Here is an 18,687-nt window from a genome sequence, read left to right as displayed (position 1 = left end):
TCATAGTATCTCTATCTATTCTATTCAGTATCTCTATCTATTCATAGTATCTATTCTATCTATTCATAGTATCTCTATCTATTCTATCTATTCATAGTATCTCTATCTATTCATATCTATTCATAGTATCTCTATCTATTCATATCTATTCATAGTATCTCTATCTATTCATATCTATTCATAGTATCTCTATCTATTCATAGTATCTCTATCTATTCATAGTATCTCTATCTATTCATAGTATCTCTATCTATTCATATCTATTCATAGTATCTCTATCTATTCATATCTATTCATAGTATCTCTATCTATTCATAGTATCTCTATCTATTCATAGTATCTCTATCTATTCATAGTATCTCTATCTCTATCTATTCATAGTATCTCTATCTATTCATAGTATCTCTATCTATTCATAGTATCTCTATTCATAGTATCTCTATCTATTCATATCTATTCATAGTATCTCTATCTATTCATATCTATTCATAGTATCTCTATCTATTCATAGTATCTCTATCTATTCATAGTATCTCTATCTATTCATAGTATCTCTATCTATTCATAGTATCTCTATCTATTCATAGTATCTCTATCTATTCATAGTATCTCTATCTATTCATAGTATCTCTATCTATTCATAGTATCTCTATCTATTCATATCTATTCATAGTATCTATCTATTCATAGTATCTCTATCTATTCATAGTATCTCTATCTATTCATAGTATCTCTATCTATTCATAGTATCTCTATCTATTCATAGTATCTCTATCTATTCATATCTATTCATAGTATCTCTATTCATAGTATCTCTATCTATTCTATCTATTCATAGTATCTCTATCTATTCATATCTATTCATAGTATCTCTATCTATTCATAGTATCTCTATCTATTCATAGTATCTCTATCTATTCATAGTATCTCTATTCATAGTATCTCTATCTATTCATATCTATTCATAGTATCTCTATCTATTCATATCTATTCATAGTATCTCTATCTATTCATAGTATCTCTATCTATTCATAGTATCTCTATCTATTCATAGTATCTCTATCTATTCATAGTATATATTCTATCTATTCATAGTATCTCTATCTATTCATAGTATCTCTATCTATTCATATCTATTCATAGTATCTCTATCTATTCATATCTATTCATAGTATCTCTATCTATTCATAGTATCTCTATCTATTCATAGTATCTCTATCTATTCATAGTATCTCTATCTATTCATAGTATCTCTATCTATTCATAGTATCTCTATCTATTCATAGTATCTATCTATCTATCATAGTATCTCTATCTATTCATAGTATCTCTATCTATTCATAGTATCTCTATCTATTCATAGTATCTCTATCTATTCATATCTATTCATAGTATCTCTATCTATTCATAGTATCTCTATCTATTCATATCTATTCATAGTATCTCTATCTATTCATATCTATTCATAGTATCTCTATCTATTCATAGTATCTCTATCTATTCATAGTATCTCTATCTATTCATAGTATATTCATAGTATTCTATCTATTCATAGTATCTCTATCTATTCATATCTATTCATAGTATCTCTATCTATTCATAGTATTCATATCTATTCATATCTATTCATAGTATCTCTATCTATTCATAGTATCTCTATCTATTCATAGTATCTCTATCTATTCATATCTATTCATAGTATCTCTATCTATTCATATCTATTCATAGTATCTCTATCTATTCATAGTATCTCTATCTATTCATAGTATCTCTATCTATTCATATATCTATTCATAGTATCTCTATCTATTCATAGTATCTCTATCTATTCATAGTATCTCTATCTATTCATAGTATCTCTATCTATTCATAGTATCTCTATCTATTCATAGTATCTCTATCTATTCATAGTATCTCTATCTATTCATAGTATCTCTATCTATTCATAGTATCTCTATCTATTCTATCTATTATTCTATCTATTCATAGTATCTATCTATTCATATTCTCTATCTATTCATAGTATCTCTATCTATTCATAGTATCTCTATCTATTCATAGTATTCTATCTATTCATAGTATCTCTATCTATTCATAGTATCTCTATCTATTCATAGTATCTCTATCTATTCATATCTATTCATAGTATCTCTATCTATTCATATCTATTCATAGTATCTATCTATCTATTCATAGTATCTCTATCTATTCATAGTATCTCTATCTATTCATAGTATCTCATATCTATTCATAGTATCTCTATCTATTCATAGTATCTCTATCTATTCATAGTATCTCTATCTATTCATAGTATCTCTATCTATTCATAGTATCTCTATCTATTCATATCTATTCATAGTATCTCTATCTATTCATAGTATCTCTATCTATTCATAGTATCTCTATCTATTCATAGTATCTCTATCTATTCATAGTATCTCTATCTATTCATATCTATCATAGTATCTCTATCTATTCATAGTATATCTATTCATAGTATCTCTATCTATTCATATCTATTCATAGTATCTCTATCTATTCATATCTATTCATAGTATCTCTATCTATTCATATCTATTCATAGTATCTCTATCTATTCATATCTATTCATAGTATCTCTATCTATTCATATCTATTCATAGTATCTATTATTCATAGTATCTCTATCTATTCATAGTATCTCTATCTATTCATATCTATCTCTATCTATTCATAGTATCTCTATCTATTCATATCTATTCATAGTATCTCTATCTATTCATAGTATCTATTCATAGTATCTCTATCTATTCATATCTATTCATAGTATCTCTATCTATTCATAGTATCTCTATCTATTCATAGTATCTCTATCTATTCATATCTATTCATAGTATCTCTATCTATTCATATCTATTCATAGTATCTCTATCTATTCATAGTATCTCTATCTATTCATAGTATCTCTATCTATTCATATATATTCTATCTATTCATAGTCTATCTATTCATATCTATTCATAGTATCTCTATCTATTCTATATCTATTAGTATCTCTATCTATTCATATCTATTCATAGTATCTCTATCTATTCATAGTATCTCTATCTATTCATAGTATCTCTATCTATTCATAGTATCTCTATCTATTCATATCTATTCATAGTATCTCTATCTATTCATAGTATCTCTATCTATTCATAGTATCTCTATCTATTCATAGTATCTCTATCTATTCATATCTATTCATCTATCTCTATCTATTCATAGTATCTCTATCTATTCATATCTATTCATAGTATCTCTATCTATTCATAGTATCTCTATCTATTCATAGTATCTCTATCTATTCATAGTATCTCTATCTATTCATATCTATTCATAGTATCTCTATCTATTCATATCTATTCATAGTATCTCTATCTATTCATAGTATCTCTATCTATTCATAGTATCTCTATCTATTCATAGTATCTCTATCTATTCATAGTATATCTATTCATAGTATCTCTATCTATTCATAGTATCTATCTATTCATAGTATCTCTATCTATTCATAGTATCTCTATCTATTCATAGTATCTCTATCTATTCATATCTATTCTATCTATTCTCTATCTATTCTATCTATTCATAGTATCTCTATCTATTCATAGTATCTCTATCTATTCTATTCATAGTATCTCTATCTATTCATAGTATCTCTATCTATTCATATCTATTCATAGTATCTCTATCTATTCATAGTATATCTATTCATAGTATCTCTATCTATTCATAGTATCTCTATCTATTCATATCTATTCATAGTATCTCTATCTATTCATATCTATCTCTATCTATTCATATCTATTCATAGTATCTCTATCTATTCATAGTATCTCTATCTATTCATAGTATCTCTATCTAGTATCTCTATCTATTCATAGTAGTATCTCTATCTATTCATAGTATCTCTATCTATTCATAGTATCTCTATCTATTCATAGTATCTATCTATTCTCTATCTATTCATAGTATCTCTATCTATTCATATCTATTCATAGTATATCTATTCATAGTATCTCTATCTATTCATAGTATCTCTATCTATTCATAGTATTCATCTATTCTATCTATTCTATCTCTATCTATTCATAGTATCTCTATCTATTCATATCTATTCATAGTATCTCTATCTATTAGTATCTCTATCTATTCATATCTATTCATAGTATCTCTATCTATTCATAGTATCTCTATCTATTCATAGTATCTCTATCTATTCATAGTATCTATCTATTCATAGTATCTCTATCTATTCATATCTATTCATAGTATCTCTATCTATTCATATCTATTCATAGTATCTCTATCTATTCATATCTATTCATAGTATCTCTATCTATTCATATCTATTCATAGTATCTCTATCTATTCATAGTATCTCTATCTATTCATAGTATCTCTATCTATTCATAGTATCTCTATCTATTCATAGTATCTCTATCTATTCATAGTATCTCTATCTATTCATATCTATTCATAGTATCTCTATCTATTCATATCTATTCATAGTATCTCTATCTATTCATATCTATTCATAGTATCTCTATCTATTCATATCTATTCATAGTATCTCTATCTATTCATAGTATCTCTATCTATTCATAGTATCTCTATCTATTCATATCTATTCATAGTATCTCTATCTATTCATATCTATTCATAGTATCTCTATCTATTCATAGTATCTCTATCTATTCATATCTATTCATAGTATCTCTATCTATTCATATCTATTCATAGTATCTCTATCTATTCATAGTATCTCTATCTATTCATATCTATTCATAGTATCTCTATCTATTCATAGTATCTCTATCTATTCATAGTATCTCTATCTATTCATAGTATCTCTATCTATTCATATCTATTCATAGTATCTCTATCTATTCATAGTATCTCTATCTATTCATAGTCATATCTATTCATAGTATCTCTATCTATTCATCTCTATCTATTCATAGTATCTCTATCTATTCATAGTATCTCTATCTATTATCTATCTATTCATAGTATCTCTATCTATTCATAGTATCTCTATCTATTCATAGTATCTCTATCTATTCATAGTATCTCTATCTATTCATATCTATTCATAGTATCTCTATCTATTCATAGTATATCTATTCATAGTATCTCTATCTATTCATAGTATCTCTATCTATTCATAGTATCTCTATCTATTCATAGTATCTATCTATTCATAGTATCTCTATCTATTCATATCTATTCATAGTATCTCTATCTATTCATAGTATCTCTATCTATTCATAGTATCTCTATCTATTCATATCTCTATTCATAGTATCTCTATCTATTCATAGTATCTCTATCTATTCATAGTATCTCTATCTATTCATATCTATTCTATCTATTCATATCTATTCATAGTATCTCTATCTATTCATAGTATCTCTATCTATTCATAGTATTCTATCTATTCATATCTATTCATATATCTATTCATAGTATCTCTATCTATTCATAGTATCTCTATCTATTCATATCTATTCATCTATTCATAGTATCTCTATCTATTCATAGTATCTCTATCTATTCATATCTATTCATAGTATCTCTATCTATTCATAGTATCTCTATCTATTCATAGTATCTCTATCTATTCATAGTATCTCTATCTATTCATAGTATCTCTATCTATTCATAGTATCTCTATCTATTCATAGTATCTCTATCTATTCATATATCTCTATCTATCTCTATCTATTCATAGTATCTCTATCTATTCATAGTATCTCTATCTATTCTATCTATTCATAGTATCTCTATCTATTCATAGTATCTCTATCTATTCATATCTATTCATAGTATCTCTATCTATTCATAGTATCTCTATCTATTCATAGTATCTCTATCTATTCATAGTATCTCTATCTATTCATAGTATCTCTATCTATTCATATCTATTCATAGTATCTCTATCTATTCATAGTATCTCTATCTATTCATAGTATCTATCTATTCATAGTATCTCTATCTATTCATATCTATTCATAGTATCTCTATCTATTCATATCTATTCATAGTATCTCTATCTATTCATAGTATCTATCTATTCATAGTATCTCTATCTATTCATATCTATTCATAGTATCTCTATCTATTCATATCTATTCATAGTATCTATTCATATCTATTCATAGTATCTCTATCTATTCATAGTATCTCTATCTATTCATAGTATCTCTATCTATTCATAGTATCTCTATCTATTCATAGTATCTCTATCTATTCATATCTATTCATAGTATCTCTATCTATTCATATCTATTCATAGTATCTCTATCTATTCATATCTATTCATAGTATCTCTATCTATTCATAGTATCTCTATCTATTCATAGTATCTCTATCTATTCATATCTATTCATAGTATCTCTATCTATTCATATCTATCTCTATCTATTCTATCTATTCATATCTATTCATAGTATCTCTATCTATTCATAGTATCTCTATCTATTCATATCTATTCATAGTATCTCTATCTATTCATATCTATTCATAGTATCTCTATCTATTCATAGTATCTCTATCTATTCATAGTATCTCTATCTATTCATAGTATCTCTATCTATTCATAGTATCTCTATCTATTCATAGTATCTCTATCTATTCATAGTATCTCTATCTATTCATAGTATCTCTATCTATTCATAGTATCTCTATCTATTCATATCTATTCTATCTATTCATATCTATTCATAGTATCTCTATCTATTCATAGTATCTCTATCTATTCATATCTATTCATAGTATCTCTATCTATTCATAGTATCTCTATCTATTCATAGTATCTCTATCTATTCATAGTATCTCTATCTATTCATATCTATTCATAGTATCTCTATCTATTCATATCTATTCATAGTATCTCTATCTATTCATAGTATCTCTATCTATTCATAGTATCTATTCTATTAGTATCTATCTATTCTATTCTCTATCTATTCATAGTATCTCTATCTATTCATATCTATTCATAGTATCTCTATCTATTCATAGTATCTCTATCTATTCATAGTATCTCTATCTATTCATAGTATCTCTATCTATTCATAGTATCTCTATCTATTCATAGTATCTCTATCTATTCATAGTATCTCTATCTATTCATAGTATCTCTATCTATTCATATCTATTCATAGTATCTCTATCTATTATTCATAGTATCTCTATCTATTCATAGTATCTCTATCTATTCTATCTATTCATATCTATTCATAGTATCTCTATCTATTCATAGTATCTCTATCTATTCATATCTATTCATAGTATCTCTATCTATTCATATCTATTCATAGTATCTCTATCTATTCATATCTATTCATAGTATCTCTATCTATTCATATCTATTCATAGTATCTCTATCTATTCATAGTATCTCTATCTATTCATATCTATTCATAGTATCTCTATCTATTCATAGTATCTCTATCTATTCATAGTATCTCTATCTATTCATATCTATTCATAGTATCTCTATCTATTCATATCTATTCATAGTATCTCTATCTATTCATAGTATCTCTATCTATTCATATCTATTCATAGTATCTCTATCTATTCATAGTATCTATCTATTCATAGTATCTCTATCTATTCATAGTATCTCTATCTATTCATATCTATTCATAGTATCTCTATCTATTCATAGTATCTCTATCTATTCATAGTATCTCTATCTATTCATAGTATCTCTATCTATTCATAGTATCTCTATCTATTCATATCTATTCATAGTATCTCTATCTATTCATAGTATCTATTCATAGTATCTCTATCTATTCATAGTATCTCTATCTATTCATAGTATCTCTATCTATTCATAGTATCTCTATCTATTCATATCTATTCATAGTATCTCTATCTATTCATATATCTATTCATAGTATCTCTATCTATTATTCATATCTATTCATAGTATCTCTATCTATTCATATCTATTCATAGTATCTCTATCTATTCATAGTATCTCTATCTATTCATATCTATTCATAGTATCTCTATCTATTCATAGTATCTCTATCTATTCATAGTATCTCTATCTATTCATATCTATTCATAGTATCTCTATCTATTCATATCTATTAGTATTCTATCTATTCATATCTATTCATAGTATCTCTATCTATTCATAGTATATTCATATCTATTCATAGTATCTCTATCTATTCATAGTATCTCTATCTATTCATATCTATTCATAGTATCTCTATCTATTCATATCTATTCATAGTATCTCTATCTATTCATATCTATTCATAGTATTCTATCTATTCATAGTATCTCTATCTATTCATATCTATTCATAGTATCTCTATCTATTCATAGTATCTCTATCTATTCATAGTATCTCTATCTATTCATAGTATCTCTATCTATTCATAGTATCTCTATCTATTCATAGTATCTCTATCTATTCATATCTATTCATAGTATCTCTATCTATTCATAGTATCTCTATCTATTCATAGTATCTCTATCTATTCATATCTATTCATAGTATCTCTATCTATTCATATCTATTCATAGTATCTCTATCTATTCATAGTATCTCTATCTATTCATATATCTATCTATTCATAGTATTCATATCTATTCATAGTATCTCTATCTATTCATATCTATTCATAGTATCTCTATCTATTCAGTATCTCTATCTATTCATAGTATCTCTATCTATTCATAGTATCTCTATCTATCATAGTATCTCTATCTATTCATAGTATCTCTATCTATTATTCATTCATAGTATCTCTATCTATTCATAGTATCTCTATCTATTCATAGTATCTCTATCTATTCATCTATTCTATCTATTCATAGTATCTCTATCTATTCATATCTTCTATCTATTCATATCTATTCATAGTATCTCTATCTATTCATATCTATTCATAGTATCTCTATCTATTCATAGTATCTCTATCTATTCATAGTATCTCTATCCAGTTACTGTTACCATTTTCATTTTCTCCTGACTCACATCTGAGGCAGGATACTTGTCCACGTGATTAAACTTGTATTTCAATGTAGCAAAACATGACACGAACTCATTTTTTTAGACCAAACGAGCAGTTAGTGCCTTGTTGCTTGGTAGGGCAGCATTGCTCCTCGTTAAAAACACTCATTATCTGTCTAAGTTGGAACTGGTGGTGTTAAAAATATATTATTCTGAACATGAACAAACCGATTGATTAAATCCCACAGGTTGAAGTTTTCAACAAACCCATCTGGTCCTGTGTAGCTCAGTTGGTAGAGCATGGCGCTTGTAACGCCAGGGTATTGGGTTCGATCCCGGGACCACCCATACGTAGAATGTATGCACACATGACTGTAAGTCGCTTTGGATAAAAGCGTCTGCTAAATGGCATATATTATATTATTATTATATATCTATTCTGGGCTCAGGGTTTAGACTCAGAGGTGATACATTTCAGACAGAGGTGATACTCGGCATTGAGTCTGTTTCTGTACTTGTTTTTTTTTCTTAAGTACGCCGCCAGAGTTGAGAATCCGGACTGACACGGGTACGTGGTGCCAACCTGGACCAGAACATTTACTGCTTCCTCAGTCAGGCATGAGACCACTTCCTGTTGGTGATGAACAGCCCAGAACTGTGTGAGTGGGTTCTCAGTCAGACAGGAGACCACTTCCTGTTGGAGATGAACAACCCAGAACTGTGTGAGTGGGTTCTCAGTCAGACAGGAGACCACTTCCTGCTGTAGAGGAACAACCCAGAACTGTGTGAGTAGGTTCTCAGTCAGACAGGATACCACTTCCTGTGGTATATGAACCAGCCAGAACTGTGTGAGTGGGTTCTCAGTCAGCTATTAGCTGTGTACAAGGCCAGGGGATTGTTAGAAAGAGAAACATCTACTACTATCCACTGTCAAAGCACTGTTTCCCAGAAGCACCATTTCCCAGAACCACCGTTTCCCAGAAGCACCGTTTCCCAGAACTACTGTTTCCCAGAAGGACTGTTTCCCAGAACTACTGTTTCCCAGAACTACTGTTTCCCAGAAGCACTGTTTCCCAGAAGGACCGTTTCCCAGAAGGACCGTTTCCCAGAAGGAGCGTTTCCCAGAAGGAGCGTTTCCCAGAAGCACCGTCTCCCAGAAGGACCGTCTCCCAGAAGGACCGTCTCCCAGAAGGACCGTTTCCCAGAAGGACCGTTTCCCAGAAGGAGCGTTTCCCAGAAGGAGCGTTTCCCAGAAGGAGCGTTTCCCAGAAGGACTGTTTCCCAGAACTACTGTTTCCCAGAACTACCGTTTCCCAGAAGGACCGTTTCCCAGAAGGACTGTTTCCCAGAAGGACTGTTTCCCAGAAGCACCGTTTCCCAGAAGCATCGTTTCCCAGAAGCATCCTGCTCTGAAAGACCTCCCTGGGTTTACCGTCACACTGTGTTTGATCAGGACGTGTCGTTTTATTAATTAGTTGGTTTTCAGAGACTCATTACTCAGCACTTCCCATTGTGGGCGCTCCCGTTTATTCCTCAACGTTTGCGGTGACACTAAGAGAGAGAAACTCATCGCTTGTATTTGCGTTTCATGACGATTGAGCTCAGTCGGAACTAGTAGCTACCGTGAGTCCATTTGATGACAGCGTGTGTGGATGGCTGGTGGGAACGACAAGTCAATGGCCAACAGCGGATGGGTCTCGGGAGTGATCTTCGAGAAACCGGGCTGGGGATCGAACCAGGGTCTGTAGTGACGCCTCTAGCACGGAGATGCAATGCCTTAGACCGCCGCGCCACTTGGCCAAATCAATTAAAATCCAGTAATCAATTAAATAATTCATTATAATTGATTAAATAATGGATTAAGGAAAGCTGTACCCACCTCTTCATAGCTAGAAGGAGATGAGGCTCCCTGGCTGTTTGCCTGAGTGGAGGGCTGGAGCGTGAGGTGGAGGTGGGTGTCTAGAACAGGATTAGAGGGTGTCTCTGGCGGCCCTTCCCAGCCCAGGGTGCTCTGCTGGGGGGACAGGTCTGGTAGGCTGCCCGGCGCTCTGGAGAGAAGCTATCCCACAGGCCTGAGATAGCTTCAGATACTACAGCCAGACCAGTCTGTCCCGGGCTCAGCACACCGCTACAAACCAACTTCTCCAGTGTCTGTCTGTAGAACAACAAGTACCTGGGGAGAAATAGAGATGGGGAGAGAGAGTGATGGGGAGAGAGAGTGATGGGGAGAGAGAGAGGGTGATTGGGAGAGAGATAGATAGGGATGGGGAGTGAGTGAGAAAGAGGGTGATTGGGGGAGAGATAGATAGGGATGGGGAGAGAGAGGATGGGAAGTGAGTGAGGTGATTGGGGAGAGAGATAGATAGGGATGGGAGAGAAAGAGGATGGGGAGTGAGTGAGGGTGATTGGGGAGAGAGATAGATAGGGATGGGGGGGAGAGAGAGGGGGATGGGGAGAGAGAGAGGGGATGGGGAGAGATAGATAGGGATGGGAGAGAGAGGGATGGGGGAGAGAGAGGGTGATGGGGGAGAGAGAGGGTGGGGAGAGAGAGAGGGTGATGGGAGAGAGAGAGAGGGTGATGGGGGAGAGAGAGGGTGATGGGGAGAGAGAGAGAGGGTGATGGGGGAGAGAGGGTGAAGGGGGTGAGAGAGGGTGATGGCGAGAGAGAGAGATAGGGATGGGGAGAGAGAGGGTTATGGGGAGAGAGAGAGGGTGATGGGGAGAGAGAGAGGGTGATGGGGAGAGAGAGGGGTGATGGGGGAGAGAGAGGGTGATGGGGGGAGAGAGAGGGTGATGGGGAGAGAGAGAGGGTGATGGGAGAGAGAGGGTGAAGGGGGTGAGAGAGGGTGATGGCGAGAGAGAGAGATAGGGATGGGAGAGAGAGGGTTATGGGGAGAGAGAGAGGGTGATGGGGGAAGAGAGGGGTGATGGGGGAGAGAGAGAGGGTGATGGGGAGAGAGAGAGGTGATGGGGAGAGAGAGAGGGTGATGGGGAGAGAGAGAGGGTGATAGGAGAGAGAGAGGGTGATGGGGAGAGAGAGAGGGTGATGGGGGGAGAGAGAGGGTGATGGGGGAGAGAGAGAGGGTGATGGGGAGAGGGGGTGATGGGGAGAGAGAGGGTGATGGGGAGAGAGAGAGGGTGATGGGGAGAGAGAGAGGGTGATGGGGAGAGAGAGGGTGATGGGGGAGAGAGAGGGTTATGGGGGGGAGAGAGGGTTATGGGGGAGAGAGAGGGTGATGGGGGAGAGAGAGGGTGATGGGGAGAGAGAGGGTTATGGAGAGAGAGGGTGATGGGGAGAGAGAGAGGGTGATGGGGGAGAGAGAGGGTGATGGGGAGGAGAGAGGGTTATGGGGAGAGAGAGAGGGTGATGGGGGAGAGAGAGGGTGATGGGGAGAGAGAGGGGGTGATGGGGAGAGAGAGGGTGATGGGGAGAGCTATAAATCCAGCTATAAATCCCCTCGTGCTGAATCCTTGATCCCCAGTCACAGGCCAGGAGAGCACTAAGTCAACGCACTATGGACAGTTAAAACATCTCAACGGAGACATCTAATAGAAGCAACCAGACAAGGCTGAAATTCTGGCAGATTGTTAATAAAAAATATGACTTCAGTTTCATTTGGATTTTGGGAGTAGCTTCAACTGAGATGAAGGCAGGGACAAAATTATATATTATATTATTATATAATCAGACTGTCAATAGGTTGGTCTATAATCAGACTGTCAATAAATTGGTCTATAAACAAAAATACCAGTTGACTGGTCAGCTGTATAGCCTCTACACTGATGGAAATACCAGTTGACTGGTCAGCTGTATAGCCTCTACACTGATGGAAATACCAGTTGACTGGTCAGCTGTATAGCCTCTACACTGATGGAAATACCAGTTGACTGGTCAGCTGTATAGCCTCTACACTGATGGAAATACCAGTTGACTGGTCAGCTGTATAGCCTCTACACTGAGGGTCAGCTGTATAGCCTCTACACTGATGGAAATACCAGTTGACTGGTCAGCTGTATAGCCTCTACACTGAGGGTCAGCTGTATAGCCTCTACACTGATGGAAATACCAGTTGACTGGTCAGCTGTATAGCCTCTACACTGATGGAAATACCAGTTGACTGGTCAGCTGTATAGCCTCTACACTGATGGAAATACCAGTTGACTGGTCAGCTGTATAGCCTCCACACTGATGGAAATACCAGTTGACTGGTCAGTTGTATAGCCTCTACACTGATGGAAATACCAGTTGACTGGTCAGCTGTATAGCCTCTACACTGATGGAAATACCAGTTGACTGGTCAGTTGTATAGCCTCTACACTGATGGAAATACCAGTTGACTGGTCAGCTGTATAGCCTCTACACTGATGGAAATACCAGTTGACTGGTCAGCTGTATAGCCTCCACACTGATGGAAATACCTGTTGACTGAAGTTAAGGCAGTCGCAAATGAGTCTTCCAGATGGACAAACGACCCCAAGCATAAGTTGAGGCAAAATGGCTTAAAGACAACAAAGTCAAGGTATTGGAGTGGCCATCACAAAGCCTGACCTCAATCCCATAGAACATTTGTGGGCAGAACTGAAAAAAGTGTGTGCGAACAAGGAGGCCTACAAACCTGACTCAGTTACACCAGCTCTGTCAGGAGGAATGGGACAAAATTCACCCAACTTATTCTGGGAAGCTTGTGGAAGGCTACCTGAAACTTTTGACCCAAGTTAAACAATTTAAAGGCAATGCTACCAAATACTAATTGACTGTATGTAATTATTTATTTATATTTATTTATTTATATTAATTTATATTTATTTATATATATTTATTTATATATATTTCTATATATATTTATTTATATTTCTATATATTTATTTATATATTTATATTTATTTATATATATTTATTTAAATTTATTTATTTATATATTTATTTTTATATATTTATTTATAGATATTTATTTATATGTATTTATATATTTATATTTATATATATTTAATTGTTAATTGAATTAATTATTAATTTATTTAATTATTTAAATTTATTTTTATATATTTATTTCTATACATATATTTATTTTATATTTATTTATATATATTTATTTATAGATATTTATATATATTTATTTATATATATTTATATTTATTTATATATATTTATTTAAATTTATTTATATATATTTATTTATATATATATTTATTTTTATATATTTATTTATAGATATTTATATATATGTATTTATATATTTATATTTATTTATATATTTATATATATTTAATTATATATATTTATTTATATATATTTATATGTATTTATATATATTTATATATTTATATTTATTTATATATTTATATATATTTATATATATTTATTTATTTATATAAATATATATATATTTCTTATATATATAAATCCTAGGCCTATTGGTCGTATGAATCTGGGATCTATCGTCCCAAAACTGTCCCAGAGTCTGTTTGTCACAGGCTATTTCTTTCTCGACAAGCTGACCAATAGAATAGGTGGCCTAAACTTTTCTCCTATAGTAGATTGCCATAGGCTAGCGATGTTGCTGTTCTCTACTGTTAACCCTGGCGGGGCCCCCACCCTTCAAACTCCAGGATGTTGGTGAGAGAGTTGATGGAGGTCTGAGAGGGGCGGAGTCATCCAGAGTCTCCTCCGCAGAGTCTTCCTCACTGGTCTCAGTCAGGTCCTCTCCGTCAGCTCCGCCATGACGTCTGTGGCCACCAGGTCTTCTGGAGCGCAGGGAGCTAAGGGGGGGAGGAGGGAGGGAGGGGAGAAGGGGGGAAAGGGGGGGGGAAAGGGAGGAGGAGGAGGGGGAGGGAACACGTTTTTAATGCAAGACTGAAAAAAAGCTAATTGACATCTACAATAACAATAGAAATTGATTTTACATAGTGTTGTATATAAACAACTGTAGATGATCAATAACATGGGTAGATGACCAATAACATGGGTAGATGATCAATAACATGGGTAGATGTCTATAAACAACTGTAGATGATCAATAACATGGATAGATGATCAATAACATGGATAGATGATCAATAACATGGATAGATGATCAATAACATGGATAGATGTCTATAAACAACTGTAGATGATCAATAACATGGATAGATGTCTATAAACAACTGTAGATGATCAATAACATGGATAGATGATCAATAACATGGATAGATGATCAATAACATGGATAGATGATCAATAACATGGGTAGATGATCAATAACATGGGTAGATGTCTATAAACAACTGTAGATGATCAATAACATGGGTAGATGATCAATAACATGGGTAGATGATCAATAACATGGGTAGATGATCAATAACATGGATAGATGTCTATAAACAACTGTAGATGATCAATAACATGGATAGATGATCAATAACATGGGTAGGTGACCAATAACATGGGTAGTTGATCAATAACAAGGGTAGATGATCAATAACATGGATAGATGATCAATAACATGGGTAGATGTCTATAAACAACTGTAGATGATCAATAACATGGATAGATGATCAATAACATGGGTAGGTGACCAATAACATGGGTAGGTGACCAATAACATGGGTAGATGACCAATAACATGGGTAGATGACCAATAACATGGGTAGTTGATCAATAACAAGGGTAGATGATCAATAACATGGGTAGATGACCAATAACATGGATAGATGATCAATAACATGGGTAGATGACCAATAACATGGATAGATGATCAATAACATGGGTAGATGATCAATAACATGGGTAGATGTCTATAAACAACTGTAGATGATCAATAACATGGGTAGATGATACATAACATGGGTAGATGATCAATAACATGGGTAGATGATCAATAACATGGATAGATGATCAATAACATGGGTAGATGTCTATAAACAACTGTAGATGATCAATAACATGGGTAGATGATCAATAACATGGGTAGATGATCAATAACATGGGTAGATGATCAATAACATGGGTAGATGACCAATAACATGGGCAGTTGATCAATAACATGGGCAGTTGATCAATAACATGGGTAGATGATCAATAACATGGGTAGATGATCAATAACATGGGCAGTTGATCAATAACATGGGTAGATGATCAATAACATGGGTAGATGATCAATAACATGGGTAGATGATCAATAACATGAGTAGATGATCAATAACATGGGTAGATGACCAATAACATGGGTAGATGACCAATAACATGGGTAGATGATCAATAACATGGGTAGATGATCAATAACATGAGTAGATGATCAATAACATGGGTAGATGTATATAAACAGCTGTAAATGATCAATAACATGGGTAGATGATCAATAACATGTGGGTAGATGCTGCCCCCAGTGGTAATCTGTACTAACTGCAGGTGGCACGCTGTACTTAGGGAAAGGGGATACCTAGTCACTGAAATGTGTCTTCAGCTTTTTACCCACAAACCCCTCTGACTCAGAGAGGGGCAGTGGGCTGCCAGAACCCACGTCATCGGGGCCCTGGGAGCTGCTGTTAACTGCCTTAACCCACGTCATCGGGCCCAGGGAGCTGCTGTTGTTAACTGCCTTAACCCACGTCATCGGGGCCCAGGGAGCTGCTGTTGTTAACTGCCTTAACCCACGTCATCGGGGCCCTGCTGCTGTTAACTGCCTTAACCCGTCATTGGGGCCCAGGAGCTGCTGTTGTTAACTGCCTTAACCCACGTCGCCGGGGCCCAGGGAGCTGCTGTTGTTAACTGCCTTAACCCACGTCATCGGGGCCCTGCTGTTAACTGCCTTAACCCACGTCATCGGGGCCCTGGGAGCTGCTGTTGTTAACTGCCTTGACCCACGTCGCCCGGGCCCTGGGAGCTGCTGTTGTTAACTGCCTTAACCCACGCCATCGGGGCCCAGGGAGCTGCTGTTGTTAACTGCCTTAACTGCCTTAACCCACGTCATCGGGCCCTGGGAGCTGCTGTTGTTAACTGCCTTGACCCACGTCATCGGGGCCCAGGGAGCTGCTGTTGTTAACTACCTTAACCCATCATCGGGGCCCAGGGGAGCTGCTGTTGTTAACTGCCTTAACTGCCTTAACCCACGCCATCGGGGCCCAGGGAGCTGCTGTTGTTAACTGCCTTAACTGCCTCTAACCCACGTCATCGGGGCCCTGGGAGCTGCTGTTGTTAACTGCCTTAACCCACGTCATCGGGGCCCAGGGAGCTGCTGTTGTTAACTGCCTTGACCACGTCATCGGGGCCCAGGGAGCTGCTGTTGTTAACTGCCTTAACCCCGTCATCGGGGCCCTGGGAGCTGCTGTTAACTGCCTTAACCCACGTCATCGGGCCCTGGGAGCTGCTGTTGTTAACTGCCTTAACTGCCTTAACCCACGTCATCGGGGCCCCTGGGGAGCTGCTGCTGTTAACTGCCTTAACCCACGTCATCAGGGCCCAGGGGCTGCTGTTGTTAACTGCCTTAACCCACGTCATCGGGGCCCTGGGAGCTGCTGTTGTTAACTGCCTCGCTCAACGGCAGAACGGAAGGTTTTCTCCCCCACCTTGTCAGCTCGGGGATTCAAACCAACAACCTTTCAGTTACTGGCCCAATGCTCTTAACCCGCTAGGCTACCTAGGCTTTGCACCAGTATCTATGGGGGCGGCAGGTAGCCTAGTGGTTAGAGCGTTGGACTAGTAACCAGCAGGTAGCCTAGTGGTTTGAGCGTTGGACTAGTAACCGAAAGGTTGCTGGATCAAATCCCCAAGCTGACAAAGTAAAAATCTGTCGTTCTGCCCCTGAACAAGACAGTTAACCCACTGTTCCTAGACCAGTTAACCCACTGTTCATAGACCAGTTAACCCACTGTTCCTAGACCAGTTAACCCACTGTTCCTAGACCAGTTAACCCACCGTTCCTAGACCAGTTAACCACTGTTCCTAGACCAGTTAACCCACTGTTCCTAGACCAGTTAACCCCTGTTCCTAGACCAGTTAACCCACTGTTCCTAGACCAGTTAACCCCCTGTTCCTAGACCAGTTAACCCACTGTTCCTAGACCAGTTAACCCCTGTTCCTAGACCAGTTAACCCCTGTTCCTGACCAGTTAACCCACTGTTCCTAGACCAGTTAACCCACTGTTCCTAGACCAGTTAACCCCTGTTCCTAGACCAGTTAACCCCCTGTTCCTAGACCAGTTAACCCACTGTTCCTAGACCAGTTAACCCACTGTTCCTAGACCAGTTAACCCACTGTTCCTAGACCAGTTAACCCACTGTTCCCCGGTAGGCCGTCATTGTAAATAAGAATTAGTTCTTAACTGACTGGTGTAGGAACAGTGGGTTCCTGGTGAACATGTCAATGGTGTAGTGTACCTGCTGTGTGACTGCAGCCTCCGGTACTCTGCCCTCACTTCCTCCAGCTGCACGGCCCGTCTTGTTCCCGAGGAATATCCCTAAACACATGTCGGTCAATAAGAAACCGTGCCCCTTTAATCACAGAGCTTTTCTGTACACATCAAAAGGGCATCGGGCTCCTCTCACCTTTCAGTAGCATCAGTCTGCTCAGGTGGCTTCCTGCTCTTTCAGAAATCCTTTGGCGTGGTCCAAGATCTTCCACTGACCGACCAGACAACATTACAATCACACTTTACAATACAACACATTCAACTGAGGTTTCCACTGTTATCTGATCCATA

At 35.6% G+C, this 18,687-nt stretch overlaps 1 pseudogene; it reads right to left on the bottom strand.

The window, feature by feature from the left end:
• The window catches only part of LOC124021627, a 41,185-nt pseudogene extending 22,741 nt beyond the window's left edge, over positions 1-18,444 (bottom strand).
• Positions 18,445-18,687: the final 243 nt, after the last annotated feature.

This window comes from Oncorhynchus gorbuscha, unplaced genomic scaffold, assembly GCF_021184085.1.
Source record: "Oncorhynchus gorbuscha isolate QuinsamMale2020 ecotype Even-year unplaced genomic scaffold, OgorEven_v1.0 Un_scaffold_1150, whole genome shotgun sequence".
Taxonomy (NCBI): domain Eukaryota; kingdom Metazoa; phylum Chordata; class Actinopteri; order Salmoniformes; family Salmonidae; genus Oncorhynchus; species Oncorhynchus gorbuscha.
This window is presented reverse-complemented; position numbering and strand designations above follow the sequence as displayed.